The following is a 25,290-nucleotide window of genomic DNA, read 5'->3' as shown; positions in this document are numbered from 1 at the left end:
AGCCCTGCGCCTGCTCGCTGCCTGGATGATGGGGGGTTAGAAAATACCCCACTGCTGTCCCGGAGCCACAGACTCACTTCACAAATCAACACACTCTCATCAGAAACGCACACACCTATTTCACTGAAAACACACAACACACACTTTATTCGTAGTAAAATACCTGCTACGGGTGTGCGCAAATATTAAACTGCAAAATGCGGAATCACCTGTGAACATTAAACCTGTTACTCCATTTGGTCACTATCCACTTTCATTGTATGGAAAAGAGCAGAGTGAACATTCTGATACACTTCTGATTTTGTGTTCTATGGCCAAAAGTAAATCATTCAGGTTTGTAACAACATGAGGATAGGGCTGGGCGGTCTGAAGATACATATCGTTCCCACAGTATAAAATGTCTATCATTAGAGATTTTGCTTATTTGCTTATATTGTGTATATCGCAGTATGTAAATATATAGCTGGGTACACAGAAAGCTGCCTCTCTCAGACCACAAATTTGGGAAGTGCTCGATGATAAAAAGTGTTATTAAGCACAATAAGCAGTAAAAAAGAACTGAAAAAGTAAATCACATGCACAGAAAGCCGCGTCTCTCAGCATGCAATCGAGAATTCAGTTCTCTTTCACGTCTTATTGCACTTCAATGGTCGAATACATATACAATTATGTCAAAATTCCCATCGTGAGGAGTATTCATGTAAACACAGCTGGTTATGTCAAGTGAAACCGGACGTGTATCAGTATAAGGATCCATGTGTTTTGTCTTAAAGTGACAGCAGCCTAATATACCTACCTGCTGCTCATTAATGTGAATCAAACAAAAGAGAAAATAACTTGCTCTTCTTGACTGAATTTTTTTTTGCTTTAATAAGAATACATTTATATTTAAGTCATACAGTGAAGACTATTTGATTATTACATTTCTTTACTCATTCCAACTACATGTTAAATAAACATTGTAACCAAAAAACTTAATCTGTTTAATTCATTTTTTTTGTTATACTGTATTTGTCCTATTGTTTGCAATTTGTTTATTTTTTCTTATTTTTAAAAACAAATTAGATAAAATAACACAAAATAACTATATTGTGATATATATATCATTATCATGAAATAAAATTTCTCATATCGTGAAATAAGAATTTGGTTATATCGCCCCTACATGAGGGTAAATAAATGACAGGATTTTTATTATTGTGTAAACTATTTCTTTAAGAGGCACACACACACTCTCTCTCTCATGTGCTGTCACAGCAAGAGTCTTGTCTCCTTTCAGGCTCAATCAGGAGTCTTTGAGTTCAACGGATCGCTTCTGTCAAGCCCTGTTTCTGCGGACAGTCATCAATAGCGCTGCGGAACAACTTCAATAGCGCTGGCACACTCTTCATCCTAGCATGGCGAACACACACACTTTACTAGCACAACATCTGGAGTCAAAACGCCACATCTACATTTTATGTTTACTTGAAGGAGACAGTAATCCAGCGTTGAGCGCATAAATATTTGGCCTGACATTTAAAGCGGATGTTGGCGGCAGTCATATACCGGGCTCTTCCTTGAACCTAGATTAAATGATGCAGCAGCTTTACCCTCAAAAACTGACAAGGTCATTAGCGACCTGCTAATCTGACAGATGGTGACAGCAAATCTCCAAATTGCGTTAAATGGTTTGTGCATGTCAGAGTGCAAGTAATGTGCGCAAGCATGGGGGAATAAAAAAAAATATGAGATTTTATGAGATTATTATTGTTTTGCCTTTTCAAATTTGTTTTAATTTTAAAGCTACTCCTTTTCAGCTTTGTATTCAACTAATTTCAGAAACAATAACCAATAATTGGCAGATATTATTAAAAGATATACTATTTACTTACTACAGCAGTCAGGTGGTACAAGTCCGAGCTCTTTAAGTTATTTACGTTCATTATTATTGTCATGTTATATGCTATGTAATTTACCGCAGTCTCTGAAGACGCTTTGCAGACTCTGCTCAGACTGAGGGTTTTCATGTGTTTTGGAGGAGGCGTGGCTCTGAAGGGAGGGTGGGATCTTATGCTTTTAAAGCTAGCTTGCTATTTGTAGCCTCTCTGAAACGGCCAACTCCACCTTTAACAAAACCTGTTAAATTTGTTTTTAAAGCAATACTTTTTGTTTGTTAGTTTTAATTTACAATAAAATAAGCAAAATGTGTGTGAACAGTGAACACAAACAAAACGAATATTGCAGTCTCGGTTTTTTTTTTGTCATGAAAACCATGCTGACAGACTGCTAGATTTCCCTGTCTAGTTTTGGGTCGTTGCATAGCGTGCGTGCCACTGCTGCTGCTCTGGCTAGCGTCCCCGACTTCAAGAAGGCGACTGGTGGCTACTTATTCATCATCTGGCACCACACACACATATATACAGACTCCTCTGCTCCTTTATTTATTTTGGGAGAGGAGCAGAGAGGTTGTGTGTGTGGCCCGTTTTTGTTCTCAGAGAGGGACAAGACCCGCGGCACAATCACCCTCAGAGGCAGCAGCTGGCTTTAGTGAGCTGAGCAAGCTCGACCTCCCCTCTTCCTTTCAGAGCTTTGTTTTTCTGTGCTTTCATGTGAAATGGACTGATGAGATTCTGTCTTTATTGATAAGTGGGACACAGAACCACAGGTTTAAACCCAGAGCCAAAACGCCACAGGCCCAATTTCACTTGAAAGCCGACACAGCGATCTTACTTTACCACGTAACAAACTTTCATTACACCAAAATGTTATCTGAGTTCATGTCACAGACACTATAATATCAAAGATAAAGGTAGAGCTAATATGTATAAGTGCTTATTATGAGTGTATAAAGTCAAAAAGTTATTTCTGGTTAGGGCTCAAATTATTTGAATGAAAACTTTGGCACCATTCATGATGATATGTCAAGGTCATATTTCACCTAAAAATCAGAAGAAGAGAATTTATCTTTGGATGTAGAAAACAAAGCCATTTAGATTTTTTTGGTGCAAATTATTGTTGTTTTTTATTTTATCAGAACAGAAGGCAGTGCTAAACTACCATGATAGCATGAATACTTATATTTGAAGAAAGAAAGAAAAAATTAGTCAATATTATAGAAATGATTGTAAAGATTTTTGCAGTATGGTGATACAAATAGGAGGAGAGAAATGAATTGACAATCACAATGCTAATGTAAAATATAATTCCTTTTTTTCCCTTTTGATTATGGGCTGAAATGAATTATGTGAGATTCCATCCGCATACAAACCAATGTAAACAGCAGGGAAGCTGTGATCGCAATACTCTGTTATTGCCCCCTGTTGTTACGGAGGACTGTGAACTACACCATAAGGCTTACAGTTGGGATTAAAAAGATTTGATTACACTAAGCAGCTGTTTTACTGTGGTAAACAATGAGCCTCGTAATAGACTGTCCTCATTAACTTCACGGCTAAATAAGGCAATGCAGTTACACATGTGCAGCTGAGTGTGAAAAAAGGTAGTGTTTATGGTCTGTATGAATCAGCCTGTATGTCAACTCTCACAGAATCTGCCGAACACAAAGAACAAAACCTCATCGCTCTAATAAAACAGCTTATCACATCCTTATCAGTCCTCATCAGTCAATATGCGTCTCCTCAAAGGGACAGCTTATACAATACATGTTTGCACCATTACATTTTTAAATCAAGCTTTAACATAAGATTCAATATCTGAAACTGATTTGTTCTCAAATTGTTATAACAAACATACAATTCATAATTTAGGTATGTAGTTTTAGGGATTTTGCCTGTAGGGGAATCAGATGTTATAATCACTGACAATGGCCATTTCTACTTGTAGTACGGTTTTAACTGATGAGAAAGAAAGTTTAAAATAGTGCCTGAATCAAAATAAGAGAGAAGATGAGTGAATGCCTGTAGCACTGTAGTGTGGATACTGTGTACAGCCTGCAGGCTTTCTGAATACGCTGAATGCACAGATAACCTACAAGATATTTTGAACTTGTAGATTCATTAAAAAAATCCTTAAAAAAGTATCACGATTTCCACAAAAATATTAGTTTTCAACATTGATAATAATAAGAAATGTTTCTTGAGCACCATATCGGTATATTAGTAGTATATATTTCCTGAAGGATCGTGTGACGCTGAAAACTGGAGCAATGATGCTGAAAATTCATGTTAAAATATATTAAAATATTTAACTTTTTAACTGTATTTTTTATCAAATAAATGCAGCCTTGGTAAGCTTAGCGACCGCAAACTTTTCATCTCTATTTGACTATCATTTGATCAGATCAAAGTTAAAACATCCATTAATTTTCCAAACCTCTGTCTTGTGTAGCGCAACGTTACACAAAATAACCATTTATCCCCGGAACTGTAGACACTAATAACATGTAATATTATGCAATGATGTGATAATGTAGCATACTTGTTTGAAATGGTCAATATTGCATAATAGCCACTGTTCCACAGTTTTAAATTGTATTTATTTTTTTAAATAGCATAGTTTATATTGTGCAGTTAGTATTCCATTCCAAACATAGTCACTGTGTGTGTACTGTGATGAGGATGGAAAAGGACAGCTGACAGCCCTTAAATGCTCTATGGTGCGCGCTTCTCATTGGCTTACGGTGACATCATTATTCTATTCTCCTCTTTCACGTCCTCTTTTCAGAGTTTGTTTACTAATCTCTCTCAATATCTCTCTCGCTTTCTCACTCATTCTCATGTCAGAGCCGGTACAGGGGCCATAAACCACAAGTGAAACTGAAAGGCTAACTTAATAAAACAGCAGAAATCAAACCATATCCTACATAGGATACAGATTCAAAATCATTTAAATACACCAATAACTACAGTGTGACATGCACAGGATAAGAGAGAGGTGATCATTGATTTAAACAGGCCTCCACCGCTGGCAACATTGATCTCTGTAGCAGACAGGTGTCTCTTGTCTGGCAGCGCCGGCAGGATGATGGATAGACGGATGGATGGAGGGATGGATGGAGGGAGGGATGGATGGAGGGAGGGAGGGATGGATGGAGGGAGGGAGGGAGGGAGGGAGGGAGGGAGGTTGGGAAGGCGGGTGTTTGATGGAGTGAGTCAGCCAGTCTGGTGGCTGTAAACCTCGTCTGGCCCCCCCCATCCCAAAACAGATTAGCCCTTAGTCAGATTAAGGGGGAGCTTTTGCGAGAGCTCTGCGGAAGGAAGGGGTGAAATGTGCTCGAAGCACGACAGGAGGAATCAAGGGGTTAGAAGCACATGGCTGATCGTAGGGGGCGGGAAAGCAGAGCAGGGCAGAGGCCCAAATCACCTCTTCAGTGCACTCGTCGTCTCATGTCCAGTCTGCACACATTCAGTCGCATTTGCTCATCCTCATGTCATTCAAAATGTGTTTGACTTTCTCTCTTCTGTGTCACACAAAAGGAGGCTGAACTCATCGCTCTTTCCGTTGCAATTCCAATAAATGGAGACTGGAGGTTTCAAGCTTCGAGCAGAAGCAAAAGTACCACAAAAGTATCATAAAAGTGGTTTACACAAGTCATGCGTACAAATTTCGTACAATTGCGTAAATTTCATCATCAGCATAGTACTGCTAGTACGTTCAGCGCACTGAACGTTTTTTCTAACCGTGCATACTACGCATTAGCGCATTAAATTTTATTGCATTAATTAGTAGCTCCACAAGATGGCAACACTGGCCCAGGCCGCTGTTTCACACAGTTAAAATAAACTGGAAAAGACTGCAATAATAATCACCCACGTTGACAATCGCTTATGTTAAAGAGCCCCTACTATGCTTTTTTAATATTACCTTTCATGCAGTGTACGATATAGCTGTTTGTAAATGTAAAAGGTCTGCAAAGTTTTAAATGACAAAATATTATTGTCTGCTAAAAGAAAGAATTGATTCTGAACTGCCGAAACAAGTCGTCAGCAAATTCCAGTCTTCTTCCTGTTACATACCTACGTAACAATGTAACAAATTTGCATAATGCCAGCCTATGGTCTTCAATGGCTGCAAGCGAACAAGGTCTGCTTTGACCTCTGACCTGCTTTGGCTCTCGAGTCAATGATCTGAATGCAGTTGTTAACAGCAACTGAAGGCGAAGAGTTTCAGTGAAAAATTACTTTAAATGTTAGTCTGTTACTTATACAAAATTGATCGAATGACTTGACAAGTCTTGGAATATAGAGTTGAATAGGCCAGTACAGAGCTATGGGTTTTTGAAGCTTGAAAGCTCCAGTTCCCATTTATTGTAGTAGAGTGACGAACACGGTCTTCAAAATTCCTACTATTCTGTGTTAGTAGAATAAAGAAACTCATACAGGTTTGGAACGACATGAGGCCGAGTAAATGATGACAGATTCTTAATTTTAGGTGAACTATCCCTTTAAGGCAATGAGGAGGCAGACAAGTGAGAAGCAACATAAAGACTGAAAGGGAGATGAAGCAAGAGAGATGGAGAGAGGCTAAAAAGAGAGAAAGACTGAATAAAAGGAGAGAGAGGGAACAACAGACAGCCACAGGAAAGCATTAAGCCCCCACCACGTCGCAAACACAGGACTTCCAGAAATGATTGAAATAGAATAGCCTCCGCTTCCACCCCCCAACAAACAAAAGCCCCCATTGTGCAATGTTGTGCCACGAACACAGCTAGGGGAAACATAGGAGCACTGAAAAAGCACGAAGTGACCCCCCCTCCCCCACTCTTCACCCCAGCCCCCGGTTCCCTTCTCTCTCTCAACTGTGACACTGACAAGGCAATGCAGCACCACTGAGCTCCAGCCCACTGCAGGGCCTCCAAACTGAAAAATATGCCCTTTGTCTCCCTGTAGACTGAGACCTCACACACACTCGGCTGGATGGGACAGGAGCAGTACTGGGTTCGACCAGACGGGGGCCAGAGACACTCTCTCTGGCATCTCAGAAACAGAAGGAGCGCGAGAGCGACGCTTCAGGCAACTACACTGACTGTATCATTGTACAGAAACTAACAATAAGTAGTAAAGAAAACAGCCTGTGACTCAGAAGGACACGGAGGTATTTATGACAAACACAGACACCCCCCCCCCCCCCCCCAAAACATTAATTGGTACGTTTAATTTATTTTTGAGAATCGATTAAATGATTTGATCGAATCCGAGTAAATGTAAACATTATGATTCAGCGATTAATTTGCCTCATCACTCAATTTGTATTAATTTTATTTATATACACTGAAACTATACGTAAAATCGATTGATTGCATCTAACAAAAGTTTGTTTATTTAATGTGTACATACACATTTATATATATTTATTTTATTACATTTTTATTACACACATAAATACTATATAAACTATATTTATTTATTTCAGCATTATCGCCCAGCCCTACTATAGTGAAATGAAACCAGAGAATCAGAACATGTGTGAATGTTTGTGTCTTACTGTGACTGTTTATCCGCACTCACTTTAAAGCAGACCAGCATCTCCTCTGGGAGTCTGTTGAAAGCCTGAACACTGCTCACCGCCTGGAGCATCTACAGATTCATTCATGCTTTGCAATCAATGGCTTAACTGAACAGGCACACACATACACATCCATACACCCATACATACACACAGCTCGCTTACAAGAGCTCTTTTAACAGGGTGTCTGAAAATGGATTTTCCTGTATTCTTTACGTTTCTGTAAAATGCACAGAGAAGAGGCGGGACTCATTCACAGCTCTGTTCACGCCGAGCTTCATGTATCCCACCAGCAAAAATACTGACGCCTTTGATTTTCAGATGGGCGTGCATGTGGAAACTACACACAAACAAAGGGCTCTGTCTGTCTTAATAGAATACAGGGAACTACCTGAAAGCACAAGCAGCAGCACGTGTCTTTGTCCACAGCTTGGCTCGTCAGTGGTACCACAGCTGAATTTTCCAAAAAATTATCCAACTGGCATAACCACACCTAAACCCTCCTTGTCAAATATGAGCTAAATGACAGGCTTTGAGTTAGAACTAAAAAGATTGATTATATTCTATCAAACAAGTCTTCAGTGACTGCAGTGCCAGGGCCAAACAGTAAGGACTTTTCAGAATCTTTTCAGGCTAGTAACTCATATTTGTACTTGGCCAGGCAATATTTTCAGTATAGCCCCACAATATAAAAAAAAATCATAAGTAGTAATATATTTTTATAATGTATGTTAAAAAATATTTAGATATATTAAAATGTATATTTATATTTTTGTAATAAAAAATATTGTAATTTTTTAAAGAAATATTTATTTATAATATATACATTATAATATTTACACATTATATATTTCTTTGGGAAATGTATTTATTTATTTAGATAAATCAACATGATAAATATATTTAAATTATTTACATCATTTTTATTATTAATAATAAATGTGTTTTACAAATTATTAATTTATTGGTAACTTTAAACCAAATCTACCCGATGCCTCACAAATAATTTTAGCAATTTCAACTGACAAAAAGTGAGCCAGCTTAACAATAGCAAGGTTTCCATTCACCTATTTTTTTTAATGCGCATTTTGGGATATTGCATAAAAAACTGCTGGATGGAAACGGCAGGATGAGCATAAATTCCAAAAATGCACATTAAAGCGCTCGTTTGAGTCGGATCCATTTTTTATCCAATGGGAAAACATGCGCATAAACTATAATGGAAACACACTTACCAAATAAATTCCTTGATGCGCATCAAAAAAGAATCATGTGACTTTGTGTGATGGGACGCTATAACTGTACTAGCCAGCAGACCGATCTCGTTGCACAGCATCTGAAATGTTGTTTTGGTCATTTTTAAATGCCTAAGCAAAGTCTGTCATCAAAGTGGTTAAGTATAATTACCTCCCTGAACAGTCTTACACGACTGCGTTTCCAAACGCAGCAGGCATCCGCCCTCAGAAAGAAATCTAACGGGTTTATTGATTTTTACCGGCAGTTTATCAGAAAGTGACGATTTTCTTCTCTTTGACTCACTTTATTCGCAAATGGTTTATGCGATATTACAATTTTGCTCCTCAATGCATCACAAAGCAAAGGTTTATGTTTGTAAGGCATAAAAACAATACCAACATACGCAAGACGTATAGTTACAACACAGAACGAGCCTCAGGTCACCAGGTCATCATTATTGTTGAGCTCTGTATGAAGTCCTCGTTTGTCAATGCGGACTATAATTTCTACAGTAAACAATGAAGTCACAGTTGATCAAATGAATCATGGTTTACACTGGCACCAAGCCATGTGAAGAAAACAAACCATCTGCAATCACACCTTGTGAAAAATCCTCGTCAGGTGCCAATAAAAAACAACAGCTCAACAATGAACGGATAGTCTCACACGAAGCATATGTAGAGTGGAGTCAGTTGTTCTTTTATACATAGGGCTGGTCGTTTTCAATCAGCAGTAAGTTTGTTATGATAGAAATAGAAACAGGTGGTGAAAGAGAAATTCAAATGAACAACAGGATCAACGATGTCAGTTCAATCCATCTCACATAAACGAGACCTGCTAACAACATGCTGCTACCAGAGCGCGAGTGCGATCCATCAATCAAAGATACTGATCGAGAGAAAATATGCTAACTTTTGGCACTATAAAGACAGATTACACTGTGTACATTTGTCTAACACAGACAAGCAGATCTTGCTTAAAGGGTATTTTAGCCAGAAATTAATCTTTTACTCCTACTTATGTCATTCCAACCCTGAATGAAGACAAAAGATGATGTTTGGCAGTATGTCCACGCTTCTCTTTTCCCTACAGGGACAGCTGCTTGGACATTCGGCTAAACATCTCCTTTTGTGTTCCACAAGAGAAAGTCTTTGAAAAAAAAAAAAGTATTTATATGACTACATTTAAAATAAGAAAATAAATATTCAGGTACATAAAAATAAATACAATTATGCACATGCCATTCTACCTTTTTTTCCATAGTATATCAGTGTGTGTTTGGAAGCTGCAAAACACAAACCAGACCAGCAGCTTGAAGGCAAATTCCACAGCAGCCCATTCCACCCGAGGGCTGACATTCTTGTAGCCGAGTGTGAGGAGCGCCAGCCACACCTGAAGCCTTTTAATGACTTTACATGCCTCTCTTCATCTCCTGTTGAATCTTAACCAAACTCACCTGCCTGCAAGCTCTCACTGCTCAGGAATGACACTTTTAATAACCCACGCCATCATCACATGCTCTTCTGTATTTCAAGCAACAACAAAAAAAGATCACTGAAAAGTCATGCTCTGTATCAACAACAGAAGAAATATGCCCTTAGATTTCATAAAAATAAAACAATCGAATTATTAAATATATTAATTAGATTGTTTTTTAAATGAATAATAAAATGAAATTTGGCTAGAAGTCCATGATCCCTTTTAATACAACAACAGTAGACAGTGATTTAGTATGGAAGCTTGTTTTCACCACAGAATTAAAAAAAGTAGTAATTGCTACTTTTTATCTCACAATTCAGAATTTTTATCTCAGAATTGCGTGATATAAAGTCACAATTGTGTGTTATAAAGTCAGAATTGTGTGTTATAAAGTCGTAAATTGCATATATATATATTTGTTTATTTCTCGCACTTGCGAGTTTATATCTCACAATTCTGACTTTATAACACAAGTGTGACTTTATATCACGCAATTCTGACTTTATATCTCACAATTCTGAGAAATAAAGTCAGAATTGAGATATGTGAACTCGCAATTGTGAGATAAAAAGATTATCTCAAAAGCACATCTGACATATCTTTTCAGCATTTCACACTTTTTGACACGCTTGTGTGGCGTTTATTATAACAACTGCAGCTTGTGTGCTTTATCGTCTGGCTTTTTCCAAAAGGACACGTGTCTCCTGAAGAGCAGAGAGGTGCTAATGATGAACCAGGAGCTCAGGCCAGCTCTCCTCTATAATTTTCTCCTTGTCCTGTTTAAGTGTCTCTGCATGACATCTCCACAAACCAATATCAGATTCAGCTTTTAAAAAAACAGTGGATCTGGTTCTTGTAAATGTCTGTTTCGGTATCGAGACCTTGTTCGAACACATTAAATAAATCCATTCCTGCATCGCCACAGCTTAATCCATCTTAAGTGCGATCAAATATGTTGATTCTTTATCGAAAAAAACAAGATCAGGACTGGTGGAATTTGCTTCTGTGACCTTCATGCAATGTTTCCACAGAACATAACCATGAACTTATTACAAATGCAATCATCTGCTGTACCCTAAAGCTAAGTGCCTTGTTCAAGGGCACAACATTACTAACCCTGAGCTTTTAACAACCCATTCTTACATCGGAGTTAAAGAGTATCAAATAAAAGTGAAATAAACATTTTCCTTAACTGAAATAAAAAGAAAAATTGTAAAAACAACTAATTAAACAGCAATAACTAACTAATACGAATACACTACCAGAAATGATGATGTATAAATGTGGCCATTCATCCCTTGAATACAGAGAAAAGGCAAAAGACGATAGAGTACAACGCTGAAAGCCAGAAACAGAAAGAAATCAAGCTGTGGGGAATGAATTGGGTCCTGCATGTATACAGCCAGATAGTGAACAGCCATGATCGTAACAGAATGATTTACACCTTTTCCCGCCAAAGCTTGAAGTCAAAATTTTATACTTTAAACTTTTGTTTACTGTCTTGATACAGATTGCTGTTATTATTGTACGTGATTCCTTAAGACATTACTTAAGAAATGTCATTGCAAAGGAAGTCTTCATATGATCTTCATTCATAAGATAGCCGTCTCCTCCCTCTTTCTGTCTGTCTGTATATATATAAAATGTGTGTGTATATATATATATATATATATATGTATATATATATATATATATATATATATATATATTTATTTATTTATTTTATATATATATATATATATATATATATATATATATATATATATATATATTTATTTATTTATTTATTTTATATATATATATATATATATATATATATATATATATATATATATATATATATATATATATATATATATATATTTATATATTTATATATATATATATATATATATATATATATATATATATATATATATCTTTCATTCTCTTGGACTATCGTCCTGTTTTTCACTCTGTCTCCAGCTGCTGGCATTGAGATTTATAGACTAAGGACCACAGCCAAATTTGACAGCCAGTGGGAGAAGAGGGGGGTCTGGTTTTGTTTTCCTATTTTTCTATCCTTCCTTTTCATCCTGGGCTTTTCAAAGTGTCTCTTTCTGTAAGCAATTACACACATGCGCTGATAAACAGACAAGTTGTTTTCATCACTGACAACCTCTGCTGTCTCTCCCTCGGTCCCTCCTTCCCTCTCTCTATCTCTTGCTGTGCTTCAAAAAAAAGTGATATAGTTTGAGATAAGTGATTTAATCAGTGTGAGAAAGTATTTTTACATGAAAAGTCATATATTATATAAATATTTATATATATAAAAAGACTAAACAAAACTAAAATCAATTAATGAATGAATAATATATACACACACACTGTTCAAAGGTTTAGGGTTAGTAAAATGTAATGTTTTACACTGGCGTTAATGCTTATGAAAGAAGTCTCTTATGCTCACCAAGGCTGCATTTATCTGATCAAAAAATGTGTTCCCAAGATGGCAAAGCTGAATTTTCAGCATCATTACTCCAGTCTTTAGGGTCACATGATCCTTCAGAAATCATACTTGTATGATGTTTTGGTGCTCATAAAATATTTCTTATTATTATCCACATTGAAAACAGTTGTGCAGCTTAATATTATTGTAATAAAAAAAAATTCTCAAGATTCTTTGATGAATAGAAAGCATATTTGAAATAGAAATGCCACAGATTTGCAAAGTGATAAAAAAAATAAAAAAAGTCTGTTAATTGAACATGCAATCTCAAAACCAGACCACTCCTATATAAGCTATTCTGAAAACTTAATGTGGTAAAGACATTATCCCACCCTCTCAGCGTGCTTTTACAGTATTAAAGATTCCTGGAATGCTAAGCTGGTTTGATACTTTATTAGTTCCATAAGGAGAGATTTTTGTAGAATTCCATTGCCGCTTTGGAAAACAGCCCACTGTGACAAAAGCAAGCAAGCACACACATGGAGAATACAACAATAACTAACCCAACTGAACTTCACTTCAGGCTGGCTGAGTGGCTTATGAAATGATCAATCAAAAAGGTGAGCGCGGACGCAGCGACAAAACAAATCTGCAGGCACATGTTTTTGTGTGTGTGTGTGTGTGTGTGTTTGAGAAAGAGAGAGAGAGAGGTGAACAAGTCCACTGGCGCAGCAGCATCTCAGAGTCTCCGCAAATTAAAACTTGCTCAAGCAAGAGGGGTCTGCTTGGCTTGATGTGACGTGGCTCGGCTTGGCTAGGCTAGTCTGACCCCCCCACCTTAAACCACACCCACTTCTTCTGCATTTGTGCCTTCATCCAACAGTGAGAGGAGGGTGGGGCGAGGGATATGCACGTGTGCCCCACAAAGGGGGCATGTGTTTTGGGGCCAGGGCTCCACTTAAGATGGCCACAACAAAAAGAACAGCTACGCTTGCCCCCTGCGTAGCACCACCCTGTGCAAGTCCTCTGAAAAACATTGCTCGGTTTAATTTATGTGGTCTGTGAAAATACACATTATTACAGTCAAATGAGAGGCTCTTTTTTAGCTTTCCCTTGGCAATAGTGTTTGCTTGTATCTGAGGCGTGTTTAGTCAGGAAAAAAAAAGATGATTTCAAAATTGTTTTGTGCTATAATCAAACCAACCCAACTAACAAGACCAAACCTAATTCTCATACTCATCCATCAGCATCATCACCTAATCCAAGCCATTCATTTAACTAGACAAGCAGCATAATTGTCTGTTTGGCTGTGAGACACTGAAGGAATGCTGGGAGGACATTAGTGTGGTGTAGGGGCAACACTGACCCAGCGTGAGGGAGGAGCCGAGAGGGTTAGTTTGGTTACGGCAGTCGCTCTATTTATACTTGCTCCTCCCTCGGACGTCCAAACAGCATCTATTGAATCCAGATGTGAGAGGGCCGACAGAATGAGGGCTGCTGTTGCCCTTCAGACTCGTGCTCTTTAGTTCTCTTTCACACATGCAAAGACTCACACAGGGCAGATGTATTGCCCTGTTTGCTCTGTATAAACACATCATATGTCTGTAAGTATGCTATTAAAAGAAAAAGTAAACAAGCTTATTTTTAAATGATACAATAATATGTTCAAATTTTAGGGTATGAATTTTTTTAAAGAAATTAATACTTTGATTCAGTGAGGATTCATTTAATTGATCTAAAGTGACAGATAAGACTTTTGTTACAAAAAATAAATGCTGTCCTTTTAAATAAGAAATATTTCTTGAGCAGAAAATCAGCACATTAGAATGATTTCTGAAGGATCATGTGACACTGAGGACTGGAGTAATGATGCTGAAAATTCAGCTTTGCATCACAGGAATAAATGGCATTTTCAAATATATTAACATAAAAAATGTTTTTCACAATATTACTGTTTTTACTGTATTTCTGATCAAATAACTTATTTCAACAAACTTATTTCAAAAACACTTCCAAATCTTCAAAGACACCACACTTCTGAATGCATATAAAAAGTAGTGCATATAAAAAATAAAGTACTATACATATACTATAACAATATTAACATATAATACTAATAAAACGTTTGCGAATTTATCAAAATCACAAAGGTCATATGAGGTAAAAATCATGGTTCATATATTGTGGCTATATAAAAAAAAGAATATATTAATTAAATAAAAGTGATATATTATAGATATTTACTTTTAGTTTAAATCATCTAATAGGCTTTTCAAAGGAAGTTTACCCAGTAATAACTTGTCCCACATGTGACCCTGGACCACAAAAACAGTCACATGGGTCAATTTTTATACATCATCTGAAAGCCGAATAAATAAAATGTATGGTTTGTTAAGATAGGGCAATATTTGGCCGAGATGCAACTATTTGAAAATCTGGAACCTGAGGGTGCAAAAAAATCGAAACATTGAGAAAATCGCCTTTAAAGTTGTGCATTATGTTAGCGATTGTGCTGCATTCACTCACAAAAAACAAAAACAAAAAGTTTTATATATTTACAGTAGGAAATCTACAAATTATCTTCATGGAACATGATCTTCACTTAATATCCTAATGATTTTTGGCATAAAAGAAAAATCTATAATTTTGACCCGTACAATGTATTGTTGGCTATTGCCACAAATATACCCGTGCTACTTGTGACTGGTTTTGTGACTGGCCATATATAATGTGACAACATGCCCTGCATCTACAACACATCTTTACATTTTACATTTGTGGAATGTAACATTTTACATTGAGGTTACATTTGCGGATGAATAGATGAATAGACATTATTGATCTGTTGGCAGGGTCTGATGACACACTATCCCACTGAATCTGAGGTGGCCTGTATGAGAGAGAAAACAGAAGAGTCTCATCCTCAGTCCCTAAGAGCAAAAGAAGACAGCACTCAATCCACGGCTGCCACACACGGCGCGATGTAGGTCAGCAATGTCCTTGTATGGGGTTTGTATGGGCACAGAGTTTGTAATGAGATGTCAACAGAAAAAATAAGAGCTACAGTAGATTCCGAGCCAAGACCTCCCTCCCAAGCCCCCTAGCCGGGTATACGTGACAAATTAAACTCATGCAAACTCCCTATGCCCCTCCCACCAGGCCACCTCACAAGGGCACAAAATATAACATAGAAAACACAAACTGAGCGCACACACACTTGGGCAAGAGGGATAACACAGAGCTGCACCCCTGTCTGTTTTAGCAATGGCATTACGTCAATCTGTAGTTATGATTTCTAGGTACCTCTCCCCGATTCCAACACACACGCACTCAACCTTAACGTTAGGTCAAACAGAAGCAGACTGATCCCTGACTGACCAATGAGCAGCCTAGCAGGCCTGGAGAAGAGTTAATGGGCTTAGGGTCTACAGACTAGCTACTGCTCTATTAAGCTTGTTTGACCAGCTGTCGAGCAGTCTAAGAGCTACTTGAGATCTCAACCAACCAAAAGCCTAGGGTAGGGGTGTGTGTTTTGGTTGCAAGGATTGTTTTGGAGCAAAACACCTCAGCCCTCATAAGTGGTGTCATGCACCCAGTTTTCTGGGTGCCCTGCAGTCTTATAAAAATGTGCAAAAATTGAAGCTTTAGGAGTACAACAGCTTGTCACTGGGGCAGTAACCCGCCAAAGCGACACATTTGTACTTTATTTACACCTAAAAGGTTTTTAGTAGAAGCTTAAGGGTACATTTTGCTAATATATCAACCCTCTATGCACATATTGCCAATAGAATTGCCATTGGCTAGTAAATATTTTTAGTTTCCTCGCAAGACATTTGATGCACACACACACACAAACACACACACATATACATATATATATATATATATATATATATATATATATATATATATATATATATATATATATACACACACACTAATTATATATATATATATATATAGCCATTCAGTGACCTTGTTAGTCAGCTAGAAAAATAAATTAACTCTAGAGAGAAGCATTTTGCTAAATATATGCACCATATTACATATTCATTGTTTACTGTTCTTCAATATTTAATGCATGTTTGAATAAATCCACCAAGTTTTTCTGACAGCCACCATTTAAATAGGCCTATTCAAATTGGAGTAGAAACATAATTATGTAAATTATATAATATTACAATTTATTTTTTTATTATAAAAATCTTGTGTGTAATTTAAGTGTCTGTATACAAATCAGTTCATTTTAACCTTCAATATTATAGTAATGTAGTACCAACTGACATCGTTTACAGCATTAGTTTTCCCGAAAATTTGCCATGAACTGTATCTGATGTATATCCAAACTAGTCTAATCTAATATAAATATATAATATATATAAGTTGTAATATTTTTATATATATATATATATATATATATATATATACACACACACACACACACACACACACACATTTATTACTTAATTTAGCAATAAATGTCTGTTGTGGTGTTTAATATGAAAATAACTTTTGTTTCACTGCCTTTGTTATTCAAACTTTTTCAAGTGCTGGAGATGCGCAATGACTGGTACATAAATATTCCCTCTCCACTTCCTGTAAAGTGACGTATAGATGTTCCCTTATTCCCTATGCACTTTGCAGTGCCCAAACCCTTCAGATTGGAATCTCACTTAAAATTGCAGAATGCTGTCTGAAGTTTACTTGTAATGTAGAGGGTTGAAAATGCACCTTTTAGGGGTAAACAAGGTTCAAAGTTGTACCTACTGCCCCAGTAAAAAGCTGTTGTACCAGTTTACAATTTGGCACATTTTTTCTGAGTGACATTTTTCCAGAAATGAATCTTTTAAAGACCCTTATGATATGACTTACTTTCTTCTGTGGAACACAAAAGATGATATTTTGAAGTAGGTTTTAGCTGATTTACCCATAAAATTAAAGTCCACAAAGGGGTCTCCGAATCTCCGACAAGTCCTAAACCTGAGAGAGAATGGCTCGGCTGCTGCCCTACTCCTCTCATGTTCCTTCCTAACTACCTGAATGAGGAAAGGCTGAAATCTCCAAAACAGTGTCATATTGCAACATATTTCAAATATAAATAAAATAAAATCTTAATTTTGTTTCATTAGCTCAAATCAATGCTAAAAACTGCATGTTCAAATACTACAGACTATCAAAAAATCAACTGAATCTTTTAACTGAAAGGCAGGACTTCTACTGACGTCATATTGAGAGTTATGATTTCTCTCTGCTTTGTCACTAGCACAATCCATGGAAAACCATTACATTTTCCATTCAGTTGATATTTACATGTATACATCTAAAATAAACAGCAACACCAATCATTCAACAAATCTACTCACAGTTTCATAAATTAGAGTTTAATTTTGCTCTTCAAAGAGCTCCGCCGTCTAAACATTTGTATAATATTTGTGGATGTGAATGTAACACAGCTAATTGCACCTGTCCCATGAGTGCGTTCAGCACTATTACTCCGACATCCAGATGATACAGAAGCTTTTATCTGGAGCTATTTCGGAGGTGGGGAAATCTAGGTCTCTCTTTATTTACAGCCGAATTTCCTGAATGGGCCACACATGAATAGGTGGAGGGGCACGAGCCCAATGAGAACAAGAGAATAGAGTTGGAGGGTGTGCGGGCATCTCTGCTTACACTATTCTAGGATCGGAAAACAGAGTGAAATTTAAACTACGCACACTCACACAAGCCCTCATCAAGAGGATGTGTTCAATCAGTACTCAAGCACAACAGACATACAACACAGCAAATGACTCTTATGAGACATGGCCAAATAGTTCAAAAAGAAGAACTATAAGTTTGAATCAGTCTGAAACACTGTCCCTGCATAATTTACAGCATTAGCAGGTGATTTGGAATCTATATAAATATGAATTAAATCGAAAGCTTGTGAATCTTAATTAAATGCACTATATATCCGGCAATACACTTGACATCAATAACGAGAAATTTTGCTGTTTTTTTTTTGTTTTTTTTGCAAATAACATGATTGTTCAGTTACTCCTGTACTTTAATGTCAGTTCCCGGCCATCATATTAAAACAAAAATGTCAAAATAACTAAATACATAAATAAAATCAACAATATCATAAAATAAGGCAAAAATGTTATTATATATATTTAAAAAAAATCATTTATAATAATATCCCAAAAAATTAAATATGCCAAAATCAAACTAAGGCAAAAAATATATATAATAAATAAATATATATATTATAGAAAATTACGTCAGCATCCAACTAAGACTCTTCCACGTCAAATTAGGCAACAACAACAATCGTAGCTGCCATTCTGCTTGTTATTAACGGTTTAAAAAGGCATAAGATGGAAGGAATGTGCCAGAAATAACTAGATTTGTGTAAAGCCCAGGGTGTAAATCTTGCCCACTAGAGTAGCACGAAGAGGTCAAAGATTAATTGAATTCCACTTTTATTTCATCCAGCATTTCTCATGATCCTCCTCTTAATGCAGGTCGGGCGAGAAGGGACGTGGCTGGACATCTTAGGATCTGCTTAGTCAAGCAGTGACCCTGGATCCAACATAATGTATAAAGTCTCCGCAGTCAGCGGGGACCGATTGAGCATCTGGCTGTCTGATTTAAGTAATAGATGTGAGACACAATGTTACTCATCAGCTGTTTTGCGGTGTACAGTTTGGTCCTCCCGCCCATAAGATTCATCTTTATAGTTCATTAAAACTAACAAATGCTTTTGTACTTTCAATTGTTTTCACAGCTGAAAGGGAAAGGGGCCAAAGTGTTGACAACAACGCAGCCTTACCGTAAAGAGGAGCAGAGGGTAAGAGGATAAGAGTACAGATTAACGTGTGAAGAGAAGGAGAAAATGGGATGAGAGAGAGAAGATGAGAGAAGAGGGATATGATGCTGGCAGGACATGGGCCGTGTCCTCTGTACTTACATAAAGCGTGTGTTACTCTATCTTCTTTTCTACAAAAAAAAAAAGAGTGACGTGGCCCAAAAAAGTGATGTTTATATAATTGTGTCCAGATTTTTATCCTTGTTAAGTAAAGAAAGGCCCGCAGGGTGAACAGAGACCTTTGGTACCACAGCTGTTATACAAAAAAATAAATCAAATAAAGAGGAATCAAATAAATTAATCACATTCCACCCAAAATCCATCGTTTTTCTACTAAAAGTAACTCAAAATATTCAAAATGCCTAGTCAAAATTACCAAGTCATAATCAAGCATGATCATTGAATTTACAACTAAATTTCCTAATCTGTGATCTGCAAGTATCCAACTCAATGGTTATCCTGTGACACTGATTTACGGAGCACTTCAAGGAGAGTGGTGTGAAACAAAAACAGGAAGGGGAAATGCCAGGGAAAAAAAATTGTGAAGAAGGATTTCCTCTGAATAACACTGGCATGGTGTTGTTTTTCCTGGATGGGGTGCAGTTAACTAAACTTGAAGATTTATGCCTCAGTATAGAGAAGGGCCTCGATATGCCTGTTTGAGTAGCAGCGGGAAGATTTGCACAGCTTTTCGCTTATAACATCTATTCATTGGAAGTTTAGGAAATATTTAATGCCTCATTGATCCTATAGGGTCGTTCTCATGGACAGCAAATTGAAGTGACAAAGCAACTAGAAGTCATTCGTTTTTAATAAGAGTTGGAAGTTTCCAACCTCATGAGTGACGGCCCTTTTTAACTATGCAAGAAAGTTGAGCAGAGAAATGAGCAGCAATGCTTTGTTAAGTACAGCTCACTTTTTAAAGTCAACACTGAAATCTGACTTTCTCAGAACAGGTTCCTGGTCTAATTGTGAGTGATTCATCTGTGCATGTTATTCTAGCCAAAACTGTCCTTGTCATGTTTAATCAAAATGATTGCTTTTCCCTTCCTCTGAAACAACTTTTCCTTTCCACTAATGTCACTGTGATTGCAAAGGCTACTGGATAATAAGCCAAAGAGCTATTTAGAAAGTATTTGAACAAATTCACGCATCCAGGTATGTAACGTTAACCCTCCAATAAATTCTCATATAAAATTAAGTTTACTTTAGCTAATATCGAGATTTACAAGGATGCATTAAAGTGACAGCAAAGACAATTGTAACGTTACAATAGATGTCTATTTCAAATAAATTCTGTTCATCAAAGAATCCCTGAAAAATTTACCATGGTTTCCACAAATATAAACAGCAGCACAAACGTTTTCAACAGTGATGATAAAAAGAAATATTTCCTGAGAAGCAAATCAGCATATTAGAATGATTTCTGAAGGATCATGTGACACTGAAGACTGAAGGAATGATACTGAAAATTCAGCTTTGCATCACAGGGATAAATTACATATTCCATGCATGACTCCCACAGATCATTTTGTTTTTCCTGCTGGATAAAACATAGTCAATAAGAGCCGTCTTCAGCAACATCAGAGAAGACAGGAAAGATAAACTAGAAAACATGAGCGCTAGATACACTAGACTGAAATACGCCCCTCATTTCTATGAGCTACAATTGTTGCGGGAGGTCCCGCTCGCAGCGCTTGATGCACAAGGTAACAGTCGCATTCTCTGGACCATGTGATCCCAGATGAGAAATGCCTCTGGCCTGCGAGGATGCCCGCAGCCCATCCGGGAGACAGATGCCAAGCAATTAAACGAAAACTTGCTCGTTGAACAGACACGGTCTGGAAGCGTTTTAATAACCTGGAAACTATTTAGAAAATGGTTGACGTTCAGATGCTGACAGAAAAACAAAGGGCTGCATTGTAAAAGAGAGAGAGAGTGTGTGTTTTCTTCACTGATCAACTCCGCCGCCAAGCAGCCGAGGAGCAGAGCGTCGAAACCAAAAAGCTGTCACCCATCTTGGTTCCTTCATGGTGAATGCCATGCTTGTGTTTTGACTGTAGTAATAAAATCAATTCATTGCAACTTCAAGCCAAATGTGTAATTTCTCTGGGAAGCCAGATTTGGTCAAAACCATCTGAGATTCCTTTGTTGGGTGTGTCACTACATGAAGAGAAAAAATAGGAGAAAGAGAGAAAAGCATGAAAACATACATGCTCTTCTCAGTTCAATACCAGGGCTACAATTATGGACATGGATTGCCAGTAAGACAGCTTTCTGTCCAATTATTCCCACTGGTTAAAAACATAGTTCACTAAATGAACATTTCTGTCATCATTTACACACCCTCATGTCATTCCAAACCTGTATAAGTTTCTTTATTCTGTGAAGCACAAAAAAGATGGACAGCCAACATTGGACCCCATTGACTTATTGTGTGGACATAAAAACCATGAGACATTTTCAAAACATCCTTTTTCGTGTTCAGCTGAAGAAAAATACATATAGGCTTTGGCATGAGGGTAACTGTCATTCTGCGGTAATGCACAGACCATCAGTCATATTAAACTCAAAACATCCCTTTAAAATCCATTGTACGGTCACAAAAACCATGATACATTTTCAAAATATCATCTTTTGCACTCAGCAGAAGACATACATACAACAGGTTTGGAATGACATGAGAGAAATCATAATTCTGTGGTAATAGACATCACATCAGTCAATATATTTAACCTAAAAACTTCTTTTAAAATATATGTAGGGATGTGAACTCTTCCTTCCACTCGAGCTCAGTGCATCCAATCCTCCTCGTTTACCATTTCTCTCCTCCTTCCTCTACCTCTCAAGTAGCTCTCCTCTCCTCTAGGACGTGACCCGCCTAGTTCGCTCTCACTCCATAAATCACATGTGGTGTTTTGGGGAGGCACGGACTTAAAAAGACGCTGTGGCACTGGCTAACTTTTCTTCCCTCCCCGAGAGGCCGTTTCCTCCCACTGCATTGGCTCGTGAGAAGCCAAAACACGCTAGCATGCGGCACTTTCCGACACCCGCGGGCAAAAAACAAAATCAGAAGTTCACTGCGCCGAAGTGTCTGTTTCCATGGCAGCAGCTGGGAGCACGTTCACAGGAGCACGTACATACAGGCGAGTGGACCCGCTCTCTGATATTTTCCATACAACCCAGTGCACAATGACAAAGCTGGTGTTGTAGCACTTTCCAAGCAACTTAAGGCAGAAAATTACATGGGATTGTTCTCTTACAGTTAAAACCAAGTGATTCATTTCTTATGAAACATGTGGTTTACTGGAGGTCGACCACCTTTGATATGCAAGACTTTTGGAAGATTTTCAGCACAAAAACAGCACAACTTTGGAAGTTCCTTAGAAGTTTAATATGCTTAAAGTATTTCCTGAGCATGTTCTAATCCTGAACTTAAAGCGGAGAACAGACCCATCTCAAAATCATCCCAGGAGGTGCATAAGCAGGTAGAGCTGTTAAAGTTTTATAGTTCATTAAAACATTGTGATGTGTATCACATGTTAGCAAAGAAAAAAACATTCAATAGCATTCCATTGCAGTGCATTACCAGACCCCTCATAGAGGCTTGATGTGTCTTTTCAAACCCAGACGCCCAACCTAGGGAACATAGGGATAAAATAATGTCCTGGTCATAACGACCGTAACTCAAAGCTTTCTTTAACCTGAATCAAAGATGAAGAAAAGAAGGGGGGGAGGGGGAGAAGGGATCATAGTGAGGAGAGTTTTCCTTTACATTCCACAAACCAATTTCCCAGGCTGCTCAGTTGACTCGAGAAATTTGTCAAATTTTGATAAAGCCCATAGAAATCTGAGTCACTGTCTTAAAGTCACAACTGCAAAAAAACAATGAGGACATTTAGTTTATTGCTTGGTTTGCATGCTTCACATAATTGTATATTAAGCTAAATAAACGGCATGGTGAAACTAGTTTTAGAAATATTTACATAACTAAATAATTATATACAATATAAGTTATATTTTTACACATGTATAAAATGTTATAAAATTAAATACAATATATATATATAAATTTGCCCAGTGGCCTCTGTCCATCATGGCCTCCTAATCATCCCCATATACTGATTGGCTTCATCACTGTCTCCTCTCCACCAGTAAGCTGGTGTGTGGTGGGCGTTCTGGCGCAATATGGCTGCCGTCGCATCATCCAGGTGGATGCTGCACATTGGTGGTGGTTGAGGACAGTCCCCCCTTCTATGTAAAGCGCTTTGTATATATATAAATCTGAAATTAATACTTTTATTCGGCAATGTAATTTAACTGACTTTGAATTAATCAAAAGTAATGACTTTTACATTTTTACAAGAGATTTCTATTTCAAATCAATGCTTTTGTTTTTAACTTTCTATTCATCAAAGAATCCTGTAAAAAAGTAGATTTCCACATAACATTAAGCAGCAAAACTGTTTTCAACATCAATCAGATGAAATGTTTCAGAATGATATTTGAAGGATCATGTGACACTGAAGACTGGAGTAATGATGCTGAAAATTCTGCTTTTCCATCACATAAATAAATACATTTTTTAAATATATTACAATAGAAAAAAGTTATTTGAAATTATAATATTACATAATATAATAGACCTTTTTTGCTGTGTTTTCTATCAAATAAATGCAGCTTTGGTGGGCATAGGAGAATTAAATAAAAAAAACGTACTAACCCAATTTGAATGGAGAGAATATAATTGAGCAAAATAAAAAATAAAACAACAGAACATAAATTTTAAACCTATTGATACTGTGAAAACTCACAACTTGATGTTGCAATGAATTTTCCACAGGAACACCAAGGACTCTCCTGGTTACTCGACCAGAAGAAAACACTAAACTTTTTTCTCTAACCCAATCGGCACAGGCCAAAAGTTGAATCCTCAAGCAGCCACATGCCCTGCTGCTACAGTAAACCCGTGTCCAGTGGGGACGGCGGAGCAAAACAAAATGTTCTGACTGGGAAACCATCATCTGCTGTTCCACACTCATGTAAAAACAAAACATGTTTTTACTCTCTCTCCACTGTCCCAAGACACAACAGTCATTGATTTTATTTTTTTCCTGTTGTGTTCCACAGAAGAAAGAAATTCATACAGGTTTGAAATGACATGAGGGGGAGCGAATGATGACAGGAACATTTTTGGATAAACTATCCCTATAAAAGTCAGAGGCAAATAAATCATTTGGCCTGGAGTCATACTGGGCTGCTTTGCAAATTGCACAGTGGAAATCCTGATACACGTCCTCTGAAGTCTAACACCTGCTTTATGATTCATTGTCTTGTCATTTCCTCTCACATCTATCTTTTTATCCATTTTTTTTTCTCCTCTCCTCCGCTTGAGGCCATTATAACCTGGATTATGGCACTATGATGGAGCCGTATGCAACCCAGTCTATGTGAATGACAGATTGATTTAATATGGCCCCTGCAGGCAGCAACTGGTTCCTGCCACACAGTTTGGAGAAACTAACAGGCCATATGGGAGAGAAACACCACACAGGATTCCTTTCCGAGGGCCGAACGAAAGGGCTAGAGATCTGTCGCATATCCGATGTTGACAAGCAGAGGAAACAGAGGAGGGCGAAAGGTCAGCGAGGAGGCTTAATCTAATAATCAACTCCAAACAATCAGCCATTTATGTGGGAACAGCATGAGCGTTTACAGAGCCGCAAAACAGCCAATCAACTTCTCCTAATCATAGAGATGTAAAACAAAAAAACAAAAATACACTAATTTTAGTGTGAAAGGAGAAGTGAGAAAGGAGGGTAAATTTGTACCACAGGAAACAATATGACTG

The 25,290-nt window shown here is 37.4% G+C and overlaps 1 protein-coding gene across 1 annotated transcript in view; it reads right to left on the bottom strand.

Annotated features, from left to right (window-relative positions):
* igf1ra (insulin-like growth factor 1a receptor) overlaps nucleotides 1-25,290 on the bottom strand; it is a 99,246-nt gene that overhangs the window by 42,456 nt on the left and 31,500 nt on the right. The gene's annotated exons all lie outside the window — the stretch shown is intronic.

This window comes from Leuciscus leuciscus (genome assembly GCF_965113295.1).
Source record: "Leuciscus leuciscus genome assembly, chromosome: 10".
Lineage (NCBI taxonomy): Eukaryota > Metazoa > Chordata > Actinopteri > Cypriniformes > Leuciscidae > Leuciscus > Leuciscus leuciscus.
Note: the sequence above shows the minus strand (reverse complement) of the source record. Positions and strands in the feature narration are given on the sequence as shown.